General features: G+C 45.0%; 1 protein-coding gene across 2 annotated transcripts in view; it reads left to right on the plus strand.

Moving 5' to 3' along the window:
* The first annotated feature begins 7,471 nt into the window (after nt 1-7,471).
* The window catches only part of MTUS2 (microtubule associated scaffold protein 2), a 264,670-nt gene continuing 252,360 nt past the window's right edge, over nt 7,472-19,781 (plus strand). For both annotated transcript variants that reach the window (XM_042867277.1, XM_042867276.1), the window contains exons 1-2: nt 7,472-7,504; nt 14,809-14,884. The gene's annotated coding sequence lies outside the window, so the exon portion shown is untranslated. The remainder of the gene's footprint in view (nt 7,505-14,808; nt 14,885-19,781) is intronic.

A 19,781-nucleotide genomic window follows, 5' to 3' on the forward strand; every position in this document is an offset into this window, starting at 1 on the left:
AGCACAGATGGGCATTGATATGGCTGCAAATCTAAGGTTGCTCCAGCAGTCCTTGGATGGGGCCAATAGTCCTTGGATGTGCTCTGCATTCCCTGTTTTTTCCCTTCAGAGCATCCTGAGCCGTGAGGAGACAATTCTAAAAGAAACTCTGTTAGAAATGATTTGTTCTTCTCTGTGACTCCTGCACGTCTGATTTGCCACAAGTACAAACAGTGACAGAAGGAACTGCCTTTAACTGCCTACTGCTCACTCACAAAGTCTTGGTGGAAACCAGACCAGTAGGAAACAGAAGAGTTTGTTCTTGCATACCAGTTTATAAGAATCCTCTGTAAGCATTGCACTGATAGTGATCTGAATGCTGGGAATGGCCACAGGTCTGACAAGGCTCCCAACCACTCTGCACAAATACTTCTCTCCCTCACTGCATTGTGCACTCAGAGCTGACCTGTCTGCATCCCCAAAACCATCTCTTATCAGTGTAAACAACATCAGATACAAACCTCTGATTCTAGATGTGCTTGGGCTTTTCACCCTAAAGCTGCAAAATTCAGTGCCTCAGAAACTCAAATATGGAATCATAGAATTGTTTGAGTTAAAAGGGACCCTTAAAGGCCATCTAGCCCAAATTCCTGCAATGAACAGGTTCACCTCTAGCTCTATCAGGTTGCTCAGAGCCTTGTCCAGCCTGAGCTTAAATGTCTTTGGAGACAGGGTATCAATCACCTGTCTGGACAACCTGTGCCACTGCTTCCCCACTCTTAATGTAAAAAACTCTTTCTTATACCCAGTCTAAATCTCCTCTCTTTTAGTTTGAAACTATTTCCCCTTGTCCTATCACAACAGAACCTGCTAAAGAGTCTGTTCCCTTCTTTTTTACAGCTCTCCTTTGTGTATTGAAAGACCATTCTCAGGTCTCTCCACAGCCTTCTCTTCTCCAGGCTGAACAGCCCCAGCTCTTTCAGCCTGTCCTCACAGGGAGCTGTTCCATCCCTTGGATAATTTTTTGGCTCTCACCTGGATGCACTCCAACAGCTCCATGTCTCTCCTGTACTCAGGACTCCACATCTGGACACAGTATTTGAGGTGAGGTCTCACCAGTGCAGTCAGAGGTGCAGGATCACTTCTCTCATCCCGCTGGCCATGCTGCTTTGGATGCAGCTCAGGATTTTGTTGGCATTCTGGGCTGTGAGGGCACATTGCTGCTAATGTCCATCTTCCCATCAACCAGTACCCCTGGTCCTTTTTAGCAGGGCTGTTTTCATGGGCCTTGGACAAATTGTGAAGTGTCTTCAAACATATTTTCTCTAGAGTGACAGTGTGCTTCCCTTCCCACCAAGAACATGTTTCTGAAAAGCAGGAGGGTTAGAGTTGCAGTGGGTAGCAAAGCAATTTTTCCCATCACAATTAAGAAGAAGATCATTGTCAGAAATGATTTTGGCTGCTCTGAGAGTCTGCATGCCCAGCTGTTATCCTCCTGTCTGTCTTTCACACCAACTGATCCTGTTTCAGCTGAGGAAGACGATGCTCAATGTGACAGTTCAGAAAGAGGCACCAAAACACTCAGTAGGAAAAAATTGCTGCTGGATAAAGCAGCCAATGTGTTTTTGATCAGTGAACTGCTCTGGAAACCCATATCACCTCCAGGGGATGATGTGGAGGATCCTGTTGGTGCCTCTTTATCCTCAACATCATTGTACACTGTCCCCATACATTTAAGCTTTATTTCTGAGTTCCTGACACATCCTCCTCTGTGTCATTAATTCTGATAGGAAAAACTTCTTCACTATCCACTGAACTCAGTCACTTCACCTGCAAGGCTGAATGTTTGATGTAAAATTTCTGTCAGTGCTGAGCCACTTCTTTTAATAGTCAGATTTTGCCCCTCCTCTCCCTCCTCGTTAGATAAATCAAGAGCCAGTCAAGGGAAGGATGGAGAGCACAGCAGTGAAGGTGGTGAGACAAGCACTTGAGCCATTAGTGGAGGATCTCCAAAGTGAAGGATAGGGACATGATGGACATAGAAGTGCTGCTGGGGGAGAGCTGTGTTCATACATATTCCTAGCTTAACTTTAACATGTTATTAAACCCAGGTCCTTGCTCTTACCCATGGTATTTGAGAAGAGCTGTAGGTCTGCTTTCTGCTGGTCATACAGGACTACTCTTTTATACCTATCCTTTCTTTTTATCCTTTGTATCCGCAGAATGGATGGTGGTTTTAAGCTCAGGCTGTAGTTTCACAACCACTGTCAGGTGGGAAAGGAGCTCTCCTTGCTCTTCCCTCCCCATCTCACTCCCTCCTGCCCCTTTCCTCATGCACCCCTGCAGCTGGGCACTCAGAAAGACAGGAAAGCTTTCTGTCCGTGGAGTAGGAATGGTCCTCTGTGGGATCAGCTGCCATCTGGCCCTAGAGCTGCTCGATATACGTGAGCTAATCTAAGAGCTCTGTCAGCAGTAGAAACGCATCTCTTCACACAATGGGGCTCAAAGGCATCACACAGAGCAGATCTCCACATGCAGCCACAGAGGAGCTCACGGTGCAGCAGTGGATGTGGCCTGAAGGAGGTAGAGCCCAAGGAGATACTCTGCAGGAGCAACTTCAGGCCAGATTGCAGCCCATGGAGAGGAGGCTGCGGTGGGGCAGGAGGGCTGGGGGAGCTGCAGCCTGTGGGAAGCCCATGTGGGATCAGTTTGGGAAGAATGGCACCCATGGGAGGGAGAGCACGTGGAGTAGGTCAGAGAGTGACTATGAAGGAGCAGCAGAGACAAAGTACTATGGATTGACCACAATCCCTATTCTCCAATCTTTGGAGGAGGTAGAAGGGAGAGAATGGGAGGAAGGTGTTGTACTTTGCTTATAGTTCTCAGTGTTCAAGTCTACTATCAATATAACCTCCCCAAGTTGAATCAGTCCGTAATTGTAATTGAATGAAAGAATTATAGGACCATTAATGTTAGAAAAGATCACTACTCCACAGATCATCACACGGATCATCTAATCCAACTGCCAACTCTTCCCCACCATGCCCACTAACTCAGTGCTACATCTTCACATTTCTTGAGCACCTGCAGGGACAGCAACTCCACCACCTCCTGGGCAGCCTGTTCCAATGAATCACCACTCATTCTGTAGAAAGAATTGGTGAGTGATCTCCCTGTCATTACCTCAACACCTACTCTCATCTCATTTCCTCCCGTCTTGCTGAGGAGGAGCAGTGAGAAAGCAGTGGTGGGGTTGAGCTCCCTAGAGTTGCAAAGCCAGCACCCTGCCTTCATACCCAGCCATGCCACAGCCTGGCTTCTGATGCAACTCTTTGTAGGCAGCTGATCCTTTGCTCTTGGTGCTATGTTTGGCTGTGGTGACCATGCCCTTGCCTTAGATACTACTATTTGAATGGGTCTTGTCCTGATCTAACGACTTTCTGTGGTCTGTGGCAATAAAAGCAGCCTGCACAGATCACTGTGGGTATACACAGAGCAAATTAAGAAATTAATGAAAATTCATGAAATGCATAGAGTCACACTGCTCTACTGTAATGCTTCTTTAATACAAATGAGAAGGAAAAAAAAAGAAATAAAGCAAAAAACAAAGAACTGTGCTTTTGCTACACAAATTGTGCAATCTTATCATGATGATTAGGAACTGCTCACATGAAAAATCCCTTTGGCCCATGGACATGCATTGAATTTTCATTATCCAGACAGGAGGTTGATGTGCAGGGTGAGCTGCCGCTTGTATCTGACCGTGATTGCTCTCCTCCGTGCCTGAGATTCCTTGGCTCTCATGGGACAGATTTCTTCCGTGGTGTCACTCACAGGAACTCACATCAAACTGCTTTATTGTCTGTCTGCAGTGTTTTGATGCTGTTATCAAGCAGGAACACAGCTCAAAGAGGCAACCACTGTAATCCCAGAAGACTTTGAATTTGCAGCTTAAAATCATCAGAGCCATTTTAAAAAGAGTGCTTGCACTCATCCTCACCACTTGGTTGTACTCCACTCAAAAACAAGTTATGGCTGTTGGGTTATGGCTGTTACTGTGCCTCATGCAGTACAGTTTTGCTGGGTTTTCAGTCACTAGTGATTTCAGTGTGTGAGATATTCCTCCTAATATTGAATCAAGGAGTAATTGGCTTGATAGATAAAGCTGATATTTTTCTGGCCAGACTGCTAGCTTTACATGATAGGTTTGCAGCATTTTATTTCACATTAAATTAAGCAGCGAACAGTCATGGATGAGGGAATCAGCTAAATTAGCTGTATCTTATATAGAGCCCCACTACATCTGTCCAGCACAAGTTTGTGGCAAGCCAGGTTCTGCGCTGTTGAGAAGAGCAGCAGTCACAGCCCCAGCAGATCCTCTGTACTTATTTTGACACAGTATTTGTCCCACTTCAATTGCACTTACAACACTTAAGTGATGTGCTCAGCCCTCGTGTTGATGCAGCATAAAAGAGCTGCTGTTATTACAACTGTTCAAAGCCAGAAGATGCCTAAGTCAGCTTCAGGTGGACTCATTCCAGCACAAGGAAGTCAGCACTCAAGTTTTCACTGGTGAAGTTTAAGGTGAAGTTTAAATAAAAATAAATGGGTCTTTCTCTTGCTCATTTCTGCAGAGAAATAAGCCTTGTGTAGCCTTCTGATACCACCAGTTCTGTATTTAATGTGAAGTGAACGCAGCCAGGAGCCGCTCTGATCCTGAGACTAAATGACACTGACTGTGATACCCGCACTGCACACTGCCTGATCTCAATTTCCCATTTGGTGCCCCTGTGGCCCCAGGACAGTATGAAGATGCTTCCTTTCTCTCTCTCTTTCTTTTAATTTATCCTGTCTAAACCAATAGCTTTGCTGTAGCTCCAGGCATTGTGTTTTACTGCAAGGAGCAGAGCATACATTGCACATCTTAAACACTATACTCCAGCCCAGCTCCACCAGCACTGTACCCAGCCCTGATCACACCGCACTCAGTCACCACCTGCTCTGGGCTCCTCGCTGTGTTGTGATTCCAGATTTATGCGTGAGGCTCTCCTGCCACCTCTCTGCAGCTGCAGCAGCGTGTTTCCAAACCCTGGCAGCAGTTGTTTCAGCTTGAAACTGCGCTGGAAGCTCTCGGCCCACGTTTCTTGAAGTCACTGCTGCTTCAGCTTCTCATCACTTTCTTTCGCAACATTTTGTTGTTTGCTGGAGTCATGAAATATTTCACTGCTCATTTGTACAGGCTGCTGATCTCTCTTCTGGATGTTCATGAAAAATGCGCTCATGTGAATTATCTACCACAGATAATTTCACCTCTACATGGAATCCAGAACTGAAGTGGAGCCCCTGTTTTGCAGCTAAGTAGCTTTTAATTTGGCGAGATAATAACATGAATTATCTTTGAGAGTTCAATCAGAAGTCAAGGCGTGATAATTGTTTGCTGAAACAAACATTGAATGGAGAAACTCAATGCCAGTGTGGATTTATTTTTCCATAGAATAGGTCTTGCAAGTTTGATTAATACAGTGTGTGAATTCGGGCTTTCTCAGTTATTGTGCTGTCTTAATATGGCCAGTGGGCCCTTCCAAGCCCTCATTTAAGAGCCTACATTCCTACACCTATATTCCCTGTAAGCCCCATCACCAAGGGGCTCGGTGATCACTTTGGACATGACAAGAAGCATCAAAGCTCTCTGCAAATCAGTAACTGTGGTACTGGGGACTCAGAGGGGCTGATGTCCCTGAGTCCCAGTACAGCGGAGGGCAGCGCAAAGGGAGCAACAAGGCATCTGCTCAGCTGAAGAAAATGAGGGAAACAGCAGCAGTGAGACCTCTCTGTACTCAAACCATCACAGACAAACATGCTAATGTTAGTCTTGTCAGAGCCCTTGGGTACTGTCTGGAGGGATGCTTCCAGCACATCACCAGGTCTCTCTTGTCTTTTTCACTTGTACTTGTCATTCAGTCTGGTGTGATGGTGGTGTGGAATAGGGGAACATCTCCTTTTTCAGCAGGGAAGAGAAGCCTTAAAGGAAGGTCCTTTAAGGACAAGAGACTGATGGTGCCACAGGGATGGTGCTTGGCACTTCAGACTGCAGACAGATGCAAGCACAGTGTGTCTGAGCACAGGCAGAAATATGGAAGTTACTGCATTCCTGGAAATAAGTATATATCATAGAATCGTAGAATATCCTGAGTTGGAAGGGACCCACAAGGATGACCGAGTCCAACTCTGTCTCCACACAGCACCACCCCAAATCCAATCCCAATGCCTGAGAGTGCCGTCCAAACGCTCCCTGAGCTCCAGCACCTCAAGGCCGTGCCCACAGCCCTGGGCAGCTGTTCCATGCCCACCACCCTCTGGCGCAGCCCCTTTCCCTCACCCCCAGCCGCCCTCCCCTGACGCAGCTCCATGCCGTTCCCTGTCGCTGTCACACAGAGCAGAGCTCAGCACTGCCCCTCCGCTCCCTGTGAGGAGCTGCGGCCGCCATCAGGCCTCCCCTCAGCCTGCCCTGCTCTGGGCTGAGCACAACAGGGGCCTCAGCTGCTTCTCACACACCTTCCCCTCCAGAGCTTCATCCATCTTTGTAGCCCTCCTCTGGACATTCTCTATAGCTTCATGTCCTTCATATTCCGTTTATTTACTATAACCCTTTGGGCCTGACCCGTCAGCCAATTGTTGGTCCATCGCACAATGTTTTTACCTAGCTGTACACTGTCCATTTTGTCCAGGAGGATCCTGTGAGAAACAGTATTGAAATCTTTACTGAAATCCAGACAGATAGCATCAGCTGGCTTCCCTTGGTCAGCTAATTGGGTGACCTTGTCATGAAAGGAAATTAAGTTAGTTAACTGGAACCTTCCCCTGCCGAACCTGCGTTGCCTGTGCCCAATGACCACATGGTCCCTATGATGCTTTTCAGTAACTCCCAGCACAATTTTCTCCTTAATTTTACCAGGCACTGAAGTGAAACTGACAGGCATGTAATTACCAGGGTCTACTTTCCTGCCCTTCCTGAAAATTTGACAGTGTTTGCCAGCTCCCAGCCAACTGGGACCCCTCCAGATTCCCAAGACTGTTACTGTTCAGAATTGACATGACTGCTGTGCCATATGAGACTGCAACATCAGAGTGGCAGCGGGTACAGAAGTTTTACTGTGGCGCTCTGGGAGTTGCAGATGCCAGAAAGCTGGGTTTGATTTGGGGTGCAGACCACAGGCATTTGTGCCCAGGCCTCCCGGTCTCTCAGGTACGTGCCACCCCTCTGTATTTTCTCTAGGTATCCCCAGCGGGTCCCGGGCAGGGGAAGGGCCGTGTGGCACTACGGCCTTTGCCCCTTATCCTCGGTGGGACGCGGAGCCCCGCGGGGAGGCCTAGGGCGGTGTTGCGGGGTGCGGGCAGCAGGGGGCGCTGCGGTTCGACTCGGAGCGGCTCAGCTGAGCGGCTGCGCCCCCGCCGCTATATAACCGGCTAGCCGCAACGCTCCGTCCTGCCGGCGGGAGGAGGCGGTAGCGGCGGCGGGAGGCAGGTGAGCTGTGCGCGGGGTGTCCGCTCCATGCATCGCGTGGGGCCGGTGGCGGCGCGCGGCCGGGGAGCCCATAAAAAGCTCTGGGAGATGCGGATCGAATGTTGGAGATGGTGGAGGCGGCAGTGCGGGTGGTGGAACAGCAGAGTGAGTGAGCGCTGCTTGCTGAGGCCGGTAATGTGCGTTGTCACATCTTCTCGGCCCAAAGTTTGGAGGGTGCTCCTAAAAGAGGGCTCCGGGCGTCGCTGGCCGCGCTGAAGCACCGTGTCGCTGCGTGGTGCCGGGGTCCCGCGTAGCACGGTCCCGGGAGCCCAGCCAAGGGTCGCGTTCTGGAGACGCGCTGCTGTGTGCTGCTGGAGCTGTGGGTGCTGCCACCCTTCCGGGGCGTTAAACAGCATCTCCTTCATCTTAATTATGGTGCAGGGTAACGAAACAGCCTCTGTCAGTTGCAAGCTTGTGTTTCCCTTCGGTGAGAAGGGGAAGGTAAATCTTTAAAGCTCAACGCGGTGGGTCCGGGTGTCCCTGCTCGCATGAACACTTCCACTTGAAAAGCTGACCTGGGCTGGTAGCTGCCACCTGCTCGGGCTGCTCTTATTACCTTTCACTGCTCTTTGCTGCTTCTCTTCCCCTTTGCTGCTTCCTGCCTCTCCTCCCGGTCCCTGTGGGGCCCCCGAAGGCAGTGCTGCTCTCAGTGCCCTGCCTCGGGGCAGCCCGCAGCACCTCCGGGAGGGACCTGCTGTCCTCCAGTGCTCTGGGTGTGGAGAGGGCAACCCAGCAGAGCCCTGGCATTATCACTGCGTTAAACTCCGAAGATCCAGCAAGTGAAGCATTAGAAATATTTACCGATATTCAAGTATCAGCAGCAAAGTAATTAAATGTCAAGTGTTGGCGTCCAGGGTATAACTTTGCACTGGATGGCTATGCTGAGAAGGCATTTGGTAGCAGCTGAACTGGAGGTGACATGATGCATAAGTGCCTTGTTCTGATTTGCATGATTTCATACAGGAATTGTTTTGTGCTCTTTATGTTGTGTAGAGGCTGTGGGTTTTATTGTTCCTTGCCCTCAGTTTGAAGCAGGAGTGTGGGCTCTTCAGCATCTCCTGCTACACAAACTCTCAGCCAGTCTCCTGTTTTCCAATGCAATTAAATATACCCGACTGCTCGTCTCTTTCCATCTCTGCAATCTGCCGTGGGGAGCAGCACAGCCTGTGCTGTGGGAGAGTGGTTGCAGTGAGCTGCGTGTACAAAGATGAGGATTAACTTCTCACTCTTTTGCTTTATTTATCAGCAGAATAGAGTCATGTCTTCACATACAAAAGGAGGATTTTGTAGGTGATCCTTAGAGCAATGCACTGTGACACTGGAAATCATTACCTGGGACTGGGAGTGCTGAGTAAAGCTCTGCAAGGCTGTATATGTGGGGCTAATTTTGAAGTAGTTCCTGATATGAAACTAGGTCTTGCTTCATTTCTTTCTTTAGGGATGGGAGTAGTTATTTGGCTACTGATGTAGCAAATAGCAGGTAAAAGCTTGCTCGAATAGGGGGGAAAAAAACCCCACAATTTACATTTTCAGCAAAGCTTCTATGATGAAGGTAAAGGTAAGGTGCTGTCTGTTGTGATAGTGACCTATTAAGAAGGTGGCTTAAAACTTCTGTCCTACATCTCCACAGTGTGTATTTCTATGCAGACTATACTAGGATGTAGTAAGCAATGCTGTATATTTAGCAAGGTACTGGAGAGAAGAGCTAGCAGCACATCTATTGCAGACTTGCAGTTCTCCACATCTGTGAAGCACAGCAGCACATCTGAGGCAGGGCAGGGGATTCAGCACCCAGTGAGAACAGAACTGCACACTGAATTGCAGGCTCCAAATAATGTGCTCTGTGAGAGTCATACAGTGGTAGAAGTGAAGCACAATACAGTAGAGACTTGTATGTTATGGTTGGTTTAGTAGTTGATTGAGCACTCTGGAAGAGAAAAATATCAAGGCATAACGATGAATATCTCAGTAATACGGTGAAAGGCCAGCAGCAAGCAGTGCAAGAGGATGCCTCCCCCTGTGCCGCCAGCTGGATGCTGAGGTTTGCTAAAAAGACTACTGAAGCACATTGTGCAAGTGCTTTCCCAACAGAAGGATTGTTTTAGCTTGTTATTTATAGTTATTCTGTTCTTGCTAAAGTGCAATGTTAACTGAGTGCAGAATGCTCAGTACTGAAGTCATACGTAGCTGAAAGCAGCAAGCAATGGAGCTTGTTGTGTAATGCTTTAGTACTGAGTTTGGTATTGAAAATACAGCCCTGTCAGAGTGGTGTATCTTCAGGAAAGTAATTCTGGGGAATTTTCATGCAACTTATTCCAATGCAATCCTGCTGTTGCTCAGTGTGCCTTTGAAGCATTGCACTCCAGAAGACTACGTGTTCTGTCGGTTGCCACTCCATGGGTATTGTCAGCTTTTCTGGGTTTCCCAGTGAGGAGCAATTAAAGATCTGTCCTGTCTTAGTTCACTGTGATACAGAACCAGGTTACCATTTTGCAGCTGGAAGGTAGACCTGAAAAATATTTGACTCCTGGAGAAGAGTCCTTGAGTGCAAAGGAGTGTATGTGAAAGGCTTTAAGCAGTCACATCGGTATTTTCTTTAATGAACTGTTTATTCAGTTAGGTGGCTATAAAGCTGCTAGTTGAGCACCCAGATTCACAGCTCCTGTGTGAGTCGTCACATGGCATGAAACTCTTTTTGGTGAAGGAAAAACTATGGCTGCTCTTGTGGGCTGAGTCTAAAGGTGTTTTGCAGTACAGAAAGTGGCCTCTGTAGTGCCCTGGCTGGGGGATAGGCAGATACAAGGTGTATCCTGTGTAACTTCATTGAGTTTAAGACTGCCTTAGCTTCCTCTCCAGATATCAGGAGTAGTCTGCTGGCTGTTCAGGGGGTGTGGATGGAGAAACATTTTATTCCAGTGGAGATACCCACATCTGAACTCTGCAAATGAGTTAATCCTCAGAAGCATCTGGTGCAGCAGCAGTTCCCAGGCTTTGCTATTTGTGGCATCACTTACTGATCAGTGATTTTTATGCAATCCTTAAAACCAGCAAAAGCATCAGCTGACAATTCCTTGGATTCCCCTCTCAGCGTGCAATTGTGACCCCTCAATTTATAAGAAGATAGCTTAGGCTGCTGCTACTTATGTGAGCTTTCAGGCTGTTCTGCCCAGAGACAAACTTCTTTGGAACAACTCTTGCATGGGATGCAGAGCTGGAAGAAAGGCATTACTTGTGCTGTTCCTTTGCACAGCTGCGAGTTTCACTTCATGGATGCAATCACCAAACACTTACAGGAGAGTAACTTCCTCTTGAAATCATAGTTAAAAAGTAAACAAAAGCATCCAAAGCACATGCTGGGCTAATTAGTTTTCTATTAAGTTTCACTTTTTGAATTTTAACTGTTTGATGGCTCATTTTAAATGAGTTGGCTTCTGTGTTTATTATCCCTGCGGGCTGTTGTGAGTTATGGCAAAGCACTAAGGTTGCAGAAGAGCACTCTGGCAAGCAAGGATAGCTTGAACAAAGATGCTCCAGCAGTGCTCCCTCTGGCATGCATTGTCTCTGCCAAATTTTACATGGGGAACCTGGAACACATCCCTTTGAGCCACCTGAGATTTGTCGCTCCAAAGTAATCCTCGTAATAATTCCCAAGCTTATATTACTGGAAAAATTCAGAGGGACTGAGTAACTCCTAAGCAGTATAATTCTGTGCTGCAGGGTACATTCTTGGTATTGAACAAGAATTAGATTGATGGGAAAATAAGACTTTGTATTAAATGTTTCAAAGTCTGATGTAATTTGTTCATGCCAGAATGCTAGAAGGAGTCATGATGTGCTGTGCACAGGGGAACTTGGTAGGATGCTGGGCTCACAGAAGACATTCATGAGTAAATTGCACTTCAGTGTGCTCAGCAGAGCTGTGCTCTCATTGCATGTGTTCTTGTGTACCAGTCCACTGGGATCTGAGGTTCTCCTCATGCCGGTATGATGAAAGGTTGCTTAGCTGTTGGTGTGATAGGATAGAGGAGTGCCTCTCTAGGCAACCTGTGCCAGTGCATCACCACCCTGACTGTGAAATAAATAAATAAAAATCCAGTCTAGATCTCCCCTCTTCTGGTTTTAAATCATTTTCTTTTGCCCTGTCACCACAGACCCTGCTGAAGGGTCTGCCCCATTCCTTCTAGAAACCCCCCCTTTAGATATTGAAAGACTGCTCTTAGGTCTCCCCAGGAAAAATGAGACTTGAAGTGCTAATCTTGCATGGCAGCAACTTCCTCAAATTACCAACTAGGACTTCTTGAAGAAGCTGCATGAACCTGTGCCTGATAGTGATGCAACATGTATGAAGAGCACTGAGTGGCTTACAGATGGGGTGGAAACGGTGAATCTTGCTAATGAACATGTTTTCTTAAATAGCATGATATAGATGCATGGTTACATAATGTGAATTTGTGTGCATTACTATTGGAATTTATTGTAATAACTTAAGATGACTGCCAGATGTGCTTGTATTTTTGTTGATCAAAACCCAGGCATTTGAGAGGCTCTCAGTCACCATCCGGTCAGTGCAATGAAGCCCAGGTCCATTGCCTTTGTGTGAGTCATCCTTTAGTGTCAGAGCCAGCCAGACACAGGTGTTGAAGTGAAAGCCCTGAAGCTCAGGTCACAAGTTATTGAGCTCTGCCCTCCACTGAGGACCTGGTGGAAGGTGGGCAGATGTTGCTCTATTTCACCTTTCTGGAGCTCTGCCTTGGGCGAGGAGGGAGATGAGTCACTGGCACTGAGCTGCAGTAGCATTAAGGCTAACCTGATTTGAGCGGAAACAACGCCGTGCCTGTCAAACTCAGAGCGTTCATTTTTAGCTGCTCAGCAGTTGGAGTATCAAATCTCTGAAAAGCTGCCCGGCTTGATTGTTCTCATTACATAACAGCAATGTCTTTGGGATTTGAGAAGAGCTGTGAGCGATGTGTCTCTTACATAAATCCCCACAGCTGTGATCTGTGCTGACCCTGGGCAGCCAGGAGTGGCTGACAGCAGCACTGAGCTCCTGGGGAGGCCAGGAGCAGTGGCCCTCTGCTCTGAGGGTTCCCCCAGATGCCTGCTGGGGTTGCAGGTTTTGTTTATGCTAATGGAGTGTGAGCAGGGGCTGAAGCAGAAATCGAGCTCTTAAGGTTCTGTCTTTCCATTTGTCAGCAGAGTGCATTCTCACTGCTTCCTTCGTATCTTCTGAAACATCAGCTTTTAACTGCATTTTCAGCTAGAAGCAGATATGCTTGGGATTTTTCCCAATCACAGAATATTGAGTTCAAAGGGACCCACAAGGATCATTAAGTCCAACCCCTGGATCCACACAGGGCCACCCCAAATCCAATATGTATGTTGGGGAGCGCAGTCCAAACGCTCCCTGAGCTCCAGCACCTCAAGGCCGTGCCCACAGCCCTGGGCAGCTGTTCCATGCCCACCGCCCTCTGGCGCAGACCCTTTCCCTCACCCCCAGCCGCCCTCCCCTGACGCAGCTCCATGCCGTTCCCTGTCGCTGTCACACAGAGCAGAGCTCAGCGCTGCCCTCCACTCCCTGTGAGGAGCTGCAGCCGCCATCAGGCCTCCCCTCAGCCTGCCCTGCTCTGGGCTGAGCACAACAGGGGCCTCAGCTGCTTCTCACACACCTTGCCCTTCTGACCCTTTTGCATCTTCGCAGCCCGTCTTTGGATGCGTTCTAATAGTTTGTCCTTCTTACAGTGTGACCCCGAGCCTTGTTCAAGGGGTGCATGTGCTGGCTTCTCCATGGGAGAGCTGTGTTCTGACAGTGCTGACTGCCTCTGCTGTAATTAGGAGCATGTTAAGAATGATAGAACATAGAAAAATGTTGTGGGATTGTTTAGGGGAAGAATCAAGGTAACTGTGCACAAAGAGACCTATCTAATTAAAACTGCAGGGAGATGGGGATGGCAGCTAATGAGGCTGAATGTGCAACTTAGCTGAGTTATTTGAAGAGAAGCAAAGCTGTCTTGCTGGGGTAAGGAGGGTGGGAGGGAAATAGAACATACTTAGAATTCATCCCTGAAGTATAAATTCCACTGTAACTAGTGCAAGTTTTGCTTTGGGTTCCTTTGGATTAGGGATTTTACCACACTGAAGTGAAATGAATCAAGAATGGTAACTAGGAATTGCATGCGAATCAAATATTTAAAGACTACTATTTTATTAAACCTTTCTTAACATCCCATCTTCATCTTCTAGTATCTCCTAGGTTTTCATTCAATTTTTTTTTTCACTTAATCTTCACCTCAAGGGAAAAAACTGCCAAGTGACTTCCCTTTTTTTCCTACGTTCTCCTTCCTCTTTCCTTCTTTTCCAGTCATATTGATCTTTTCTTCAGTTACTCTGCTTGTTTGGTGGAGTTCACATCCCTCTCTTTGTGTTTGTCTTCACTCTATAATCTCTCCTGCCTTTTTTCTCTCATAACACAAATACATATCACTTTTTTATTAAAAGAAAAAAAAAGCGTTTCCAGCTGTTCTGTCTTGTGGTCTCATCTGTGGGCTTGGAAGTTCCTCTCCTAGTTTCATCTTTGATTCTTTTAGCTTGACTTGGGCACCTTTTACCCCTTGTGAAAGTGGGTATCCTGGGCTAAGGACTGTCTGTTTCCTTCTCAGGCTTAGCCTGTCATCTTTGATAGCATAATTACCACTCTGGCAATTTTCTCTTGACTTCTGAGAGCAGCTCCTTCTGTGTAGCTTCTGGATCTTCCTCACCTTTGTTTCCCCTCTTTCCCTTTCTACTCTTTCTGGGTGATATAATGGGAAACAAACTCAGCTTAATTTCCATGGACAGCAAAGCATCACCCTTATTTCATCATGTGCCAAATAGTGCAGAACCCCTTAAAAGCAACGATCTCTGTGAATACATCAAAACCTCACTAGGCTAAATCTGTATTTCCCCCTTCAGCTTGAGTACTGAAATTTGATGTAAGAGCACTGATTTTCTGTAAAGCTCTTTCAGAGGAAGAAGAACAGAAAATGCAGAGTTTGTTTCAAAGTTCTGTATTCTCTTCCCCATTTTTTGAAGTAGGTGTGTTGCTTGGTTGCTTGATTTCAGTCACTTTTAACATGGACCAACCTATCTGGGAGTTAATGGCAGGAAATTGAGGCAGGAGCACAGTCAAAAGTGCAGGATGTTTAATCTTTAGCAGTGTTTACAAAAGATTTGGTGTTTGCCTTTGTTATCTACACTAATTCTGATGAGCCTTTTGTTCTTTTTTTTAGAGGGTTCCACCCTGCGACTGTCTTCTAAGGCAAACTATCACCAATGGAAGTGAAATTTGTTTTTCCAGCATTCTGGGTAAGATTATCTTCTGTGTTGATTTTATTTGTCTAATGTGTTCATAAATGTTTGCCACCAAAGAACTCTTTGCAAGTTTTCTTTGATTTTATTACATTAGTGCTATTCTGTCCAACAAAAAGAAAATAGCCTCCAACGATTTTATAAACAGTGCAGATAAAGGTGACTTGAAAGCAAAACACGAGGCTTTTGCAGTGGGGGAATTATAAAACATAAACAGACCTTTGGTTTACTAATATTTTGAATTGTTTCATAGGTAAAGTCAGTACTGAAAAATATATGGTGTGTTATTTTAGTTTCATATCTAAACTAAACGTGGTTACTTTCTTTGTGTGTTTTTCGGACTATCAAATCTTTTAAAGATACAACAATATTTGAAGTTGGACACATGTTTGGAACAGTTGGGAAGGTATAATTCTTCTGTAGACTGGGAGATAGATCCTGTAAAGCGTGTTGTAATTGCATGAAGTTGTGCTCGGACATTGTGAGCAATAATGTTGCTTGCTGAGGTTTCTGGAAGGTCAACAATGATGATATACCTAGGAAAAAAAAATCGATAGCTTTGCTGGCAAATTGTAGGGCAGTGTTTGCCATGAGGCTGGGGGCATTGGCTCCATAATTCATAGTACCCCCCCAGTAACATGCTGGAAATGACCCCGAAGCCTTGTGACTCCCTTCCAGCTGACCCTCAGTCAGGCAAGGTGCAGCACTGGCTTTGGCCAAGACAGAGGGAGCTTCACTGTGACCGAATAAAAGCTGAGCTCTGAGGTCACTTCAGTGCTTGGATGGCAGTTACAAAAAAGCTATATCAAATTCAAAGAAAGAGCAAAGCAAGTTATTAGTTGTTGTCTCCAGTATGCCTCATTAAAGTGTTCCTTTTCATTAAGTATGTGTCATTATTATCAGGTGTGGAGTACTTGTTACCAGTCAGCTCAAAGATGAAGAGGACATGTCTCTAATATTCGGAGTAAGGTGTTTAAGAAGCAGTTGGACATTTTGATTCCTTATGGCTAGGCAATTGGAAATTAAAGACCATTGGATGGGCACAAAAAAAAAAAACAAACCAAACATTAGGAGTCTTGAAATGAGTTTGCTTCATGTAATGATTGTTGGAAATGCAGTTTGTGACAAACCCTGTAGCTAAAGCAGTTGTCTGCTGAAGAAGAAAATGCTGCCAGAAGTAGAAATCAAATGGAGCCAGAAATGTAGGGGACTATGTATAATTTGAGTGCTTCCTGCAAACCTGGAAGGATAGTTTGCTGGTCCATTTCTACCTCCTGTGCTCCTCTCTTTTGAAGAGGCTGGATCAAATAATGTGTATTTGTAGGATGCAGTGTGCTTTTCACTTTCCTCATGTGGATCTTTGAGCTCTGAGTGGGAAGATGCAGTTTACACAAAAGCATAACCTTGCTCAAGTGATCTTTGTGTGAACTTGCAGTGCATTGCCCTCATAGCTGTGTCTGATGGGAGGTATTCTGACACACCATTAAAATGCTGTTCTGATGGCATTATTAAAAAAAGATTCTTAAGGAGTAGGTTGAAGTGTTCTGCTTGGGAAGTTGTGGATCAAATAGTTGATAATATACATCTGCTTCAAAGAAGAATAGGTTTTTGCTGCTTTCAGCAATAACTAAAAATGCAGTGAAGCAATTTGACAATATTTGATGTCATCCAGTAATTTAACGCTGGATTACCATTGAAATCTCATAAAAATACTGAAGCCATCTTACACTGTATCAGATGGATTAAACATGATTCACTTATTGCATTAAATTCCAGAGAGATTAATAATGTCTGGGTCATTGTTCCCTAGACTTAGAAATTGTAAGGCCAGAGGGACCCACATGAATATCTGTTCTTTCTACCCGTTCTGTGTGGGTTGAGGGAGTGCCAGATATACCAGGAATCTTCCTTCAATTTTTTTTTTTCCTTTGTTCAGCAAATCATCTGGAAAGAGATCAAGTTCTTGATGTAGTGGGTGTCAGTAGTAACAAATCTGCCATGTCACAGGTAAATTGTTGCAGTGAATAACGAGCCTTGCTCTTGGAAGCAGTCTGCAGCTCTCTTCAGCTTCCAAATGTTGTACCTTGTTTGTCCTGCTGGACTGGTAAAGACATCTGTTTTCTCAGAAGCTGATTCTCCATTCCATGAGCCACTTAAAACTCATTTACTATGAGATGTGTTGAAGGATGGTAAATCTTTGAATTCAGATTTTCGTGTAATATGAGTTTAAATTAATGCATAGTGTGAAATCAGGAACACTACACTGCCCTTATAAATGATGATGTAACTGTGTAGAAAGATGGGATTTACATGCCCAAGCCTATTTTCCATACAGCTGTGTTGATTGGTGTTGACTGTGCTACTGTCTTTCAATGCCTTATTGATTGTGTCCTGTGATAACCTTTCCCTGATGCTGCTAACTACTGATGTCAGTCTGATGTTTTGATCATAGCTTCAGTTATCTCTCAACCTTTTTAAATATTTCCATTTTTAACCCTTTCCAGTTGTTAACAGCAATCATTGCATCAAGGAAGTTATCGATGCATCTGCCCTCTGCTGCTATGTACAGGTTCTTAATTGTGTGGCTGTTTACATCTCTCGATTACTGATAGCATGGAGGGTATGTCATTGTCACTGGGATGTGAATATAGTAGCATCCTGCATCTTTCTGAACATGAAGCAGAAGTAGTCGAATACATTTGCTGTTCCTGAATTGTTGGATAGGTTTTTATGTGAACTATTCTTCCCTTGGCATGCACTTAAATTCTTGTTATATTTAGGGTGGTGCTTCTACAAACATTACCAGAGCTTTATTTTTTTGCTTTTCTTCCATCACTTGCATTTATGCAATGGCAATTTGTATTTGTTGTTATCAGTGTCCCTTTTCCCCATCTGTTATGCACTGTGGGTTTGTTTTAAAGGCTTCTTTGCTGCTGGTGTTACACTGATTAGCCCAGGTTCTTTAACCAAGAAAGCTTGCTTTCGTGACTGTGGCACAATTATTTTTCTTCTCATTTTTGGTGTGTTATAAAGTATCTCTAGCTGAATGGTTCACCTGTATGCAGCAGAAGTTCAGTATAGCATTATCTGGAGATACTTCTACCTCTTGAGTTAATATGTGCACGAGTACTTGTGGACTTTCCAGTAGCATTCAAGTAAACTGCTTTTTCCCAACAGATTTCCTGCTGGAATAAAATTGTGTGGCAGTACTTTTTCCAAACTTTGAGGATATATGCCTGAGGAATGCCTCTTGCTGTTCTCTTACCTTACTTTGGATTTCTAGCAGACCTTGTCCTCATCTCACCTGATGGTTTGCCAGCAGTCTGGATTCCTCTTTTCCTGTACATGTGGTGTTCATAGCTTTATCTTATGTACACTTACTCCTAAATAACAATGGTGTTTTTTAAGCATTGGTTCTTACCATAATTTACTATTACTATTTTAACCTTTAATAGATGTAAGCTTCACTTTAATAAGGGAATTCTGTTGAAATTACAAGCCCAGCCATTGCAGTTCTAAGCAAGTATTGTTTGCCCTTTAAAAAGATGAAAAGCTATTCAAATACCAACAATACTGGCAAAGCACTGCCTTCTGTTGTCAGTGCTGCAGTGTACAAGTCACAAATTCTTCGACAATTCATAATGACATGGGAAGGCCCTTGTTTGTCTGACATGTGCACTGTGCAGCTCCTTGTCCATGCGACCTTTGCAGGCTGTGGTTGCTGCAGTGCCACGGTGGGAGAAAGCAGACCTGAATTTCATGAGATGGAGTTAGAGTGCTGTGGTTGGCTTTGGGATTGACTCCATATGGCAGTGGAGGGAAAGGGCAGCAGCTGAGGTCAAAAGTTTATACATGTTTTCTCTTATTTGTGAAACACTAGTATAATCTTAGTGGCTGATTCTCAGAACTTTATTAATTTACCAGGTTAAAGCAATGTGCTTATAGAAATTGGCTTTTCACTATTTGAAATAAGTGACGTGTCAGCGTGAGCTGTTGCTATCTGAGCTGTCGCATACCTTGCCTGGTGAGGATCTGCAAAGAGATGAATGGGGCCATCTCATGTGAACCAATTGCACAAGAAAGATTTGCGTCTCTGTTTAAACTGTGCTTAGCATGAAGGTGCTTGGGCAGCTGAGTGTCGACAGCAGAGAATTTGTAGAATAGCTTAGTGAATGTGTTCAAATGAATTAGGGAAGTTACCGGATTCCCAAGGGTAACAACCCTGTTCATGTATTGTGTAAGTGCGACATCCCAAATGGGATCCAGTCCACAGAAGAGAAACCTGCTTGTAAATGCTTTGGGGCAAGAACAGTTCTTCTATTTGGTGTCTTGTGGCTTAGTTATGAGTGATCCTACTTCACAGCATACTTCCAGCATAACAGATAAGACAAACAAAATAAAAGATATTGAGAAGCACTAAGGAATTGTCCATCTGCAGTGACAATAGAAACAACTTCATAAGTCCCTGGTTTAAATATAAAGTTACTTGCAAAGAATCTTCTGATATGATAATTACATTATTCATACTGTTTTTCTGAATTTCAAAACAAAGTGTGACCTTGATTTCAAAGTAAAGTGCATAAAAGCATGCTGTGCTTATTTTTCATAATTAATCATGTATAAGCCAATTTTATGGCAAAACAGATAAATGAAATGTCAGCATACTAGTTTGTAAATACTTCACGATGTTAGTATGGTTTGTATCTTAGCTTTAAGAAAATCCAGTGTTTTTCAGTTTCATTGCAGGATAAGAGCACAGCATGCAATGTACTCTGCAGTTAAGCTCTAAATAGATACACTGTCTCAGATATATATTTTGTTCAGTACATAGAGTGACCAAGGTTGGAAAAGACCTTGGAGATCATCCAGTCCAACTGTTTACATACTATCACTA

Source organism: Lagopus leucura, unplaced genomic scaffold (genome assembly GCF_019238085.1).
Source record: "Lagopus leucura isolate 7727_CA_CO unplaced genomic scaffold, USGS_WTPT01 Super-Scaffold_100001, whole genome shotgun sequence".
Taxonomy (NCBI): Eukaryota; Metazoa; Chordata; class Aves; order Galliformes; family Phasianidae; genus Lagopus; species Lagopus leucura.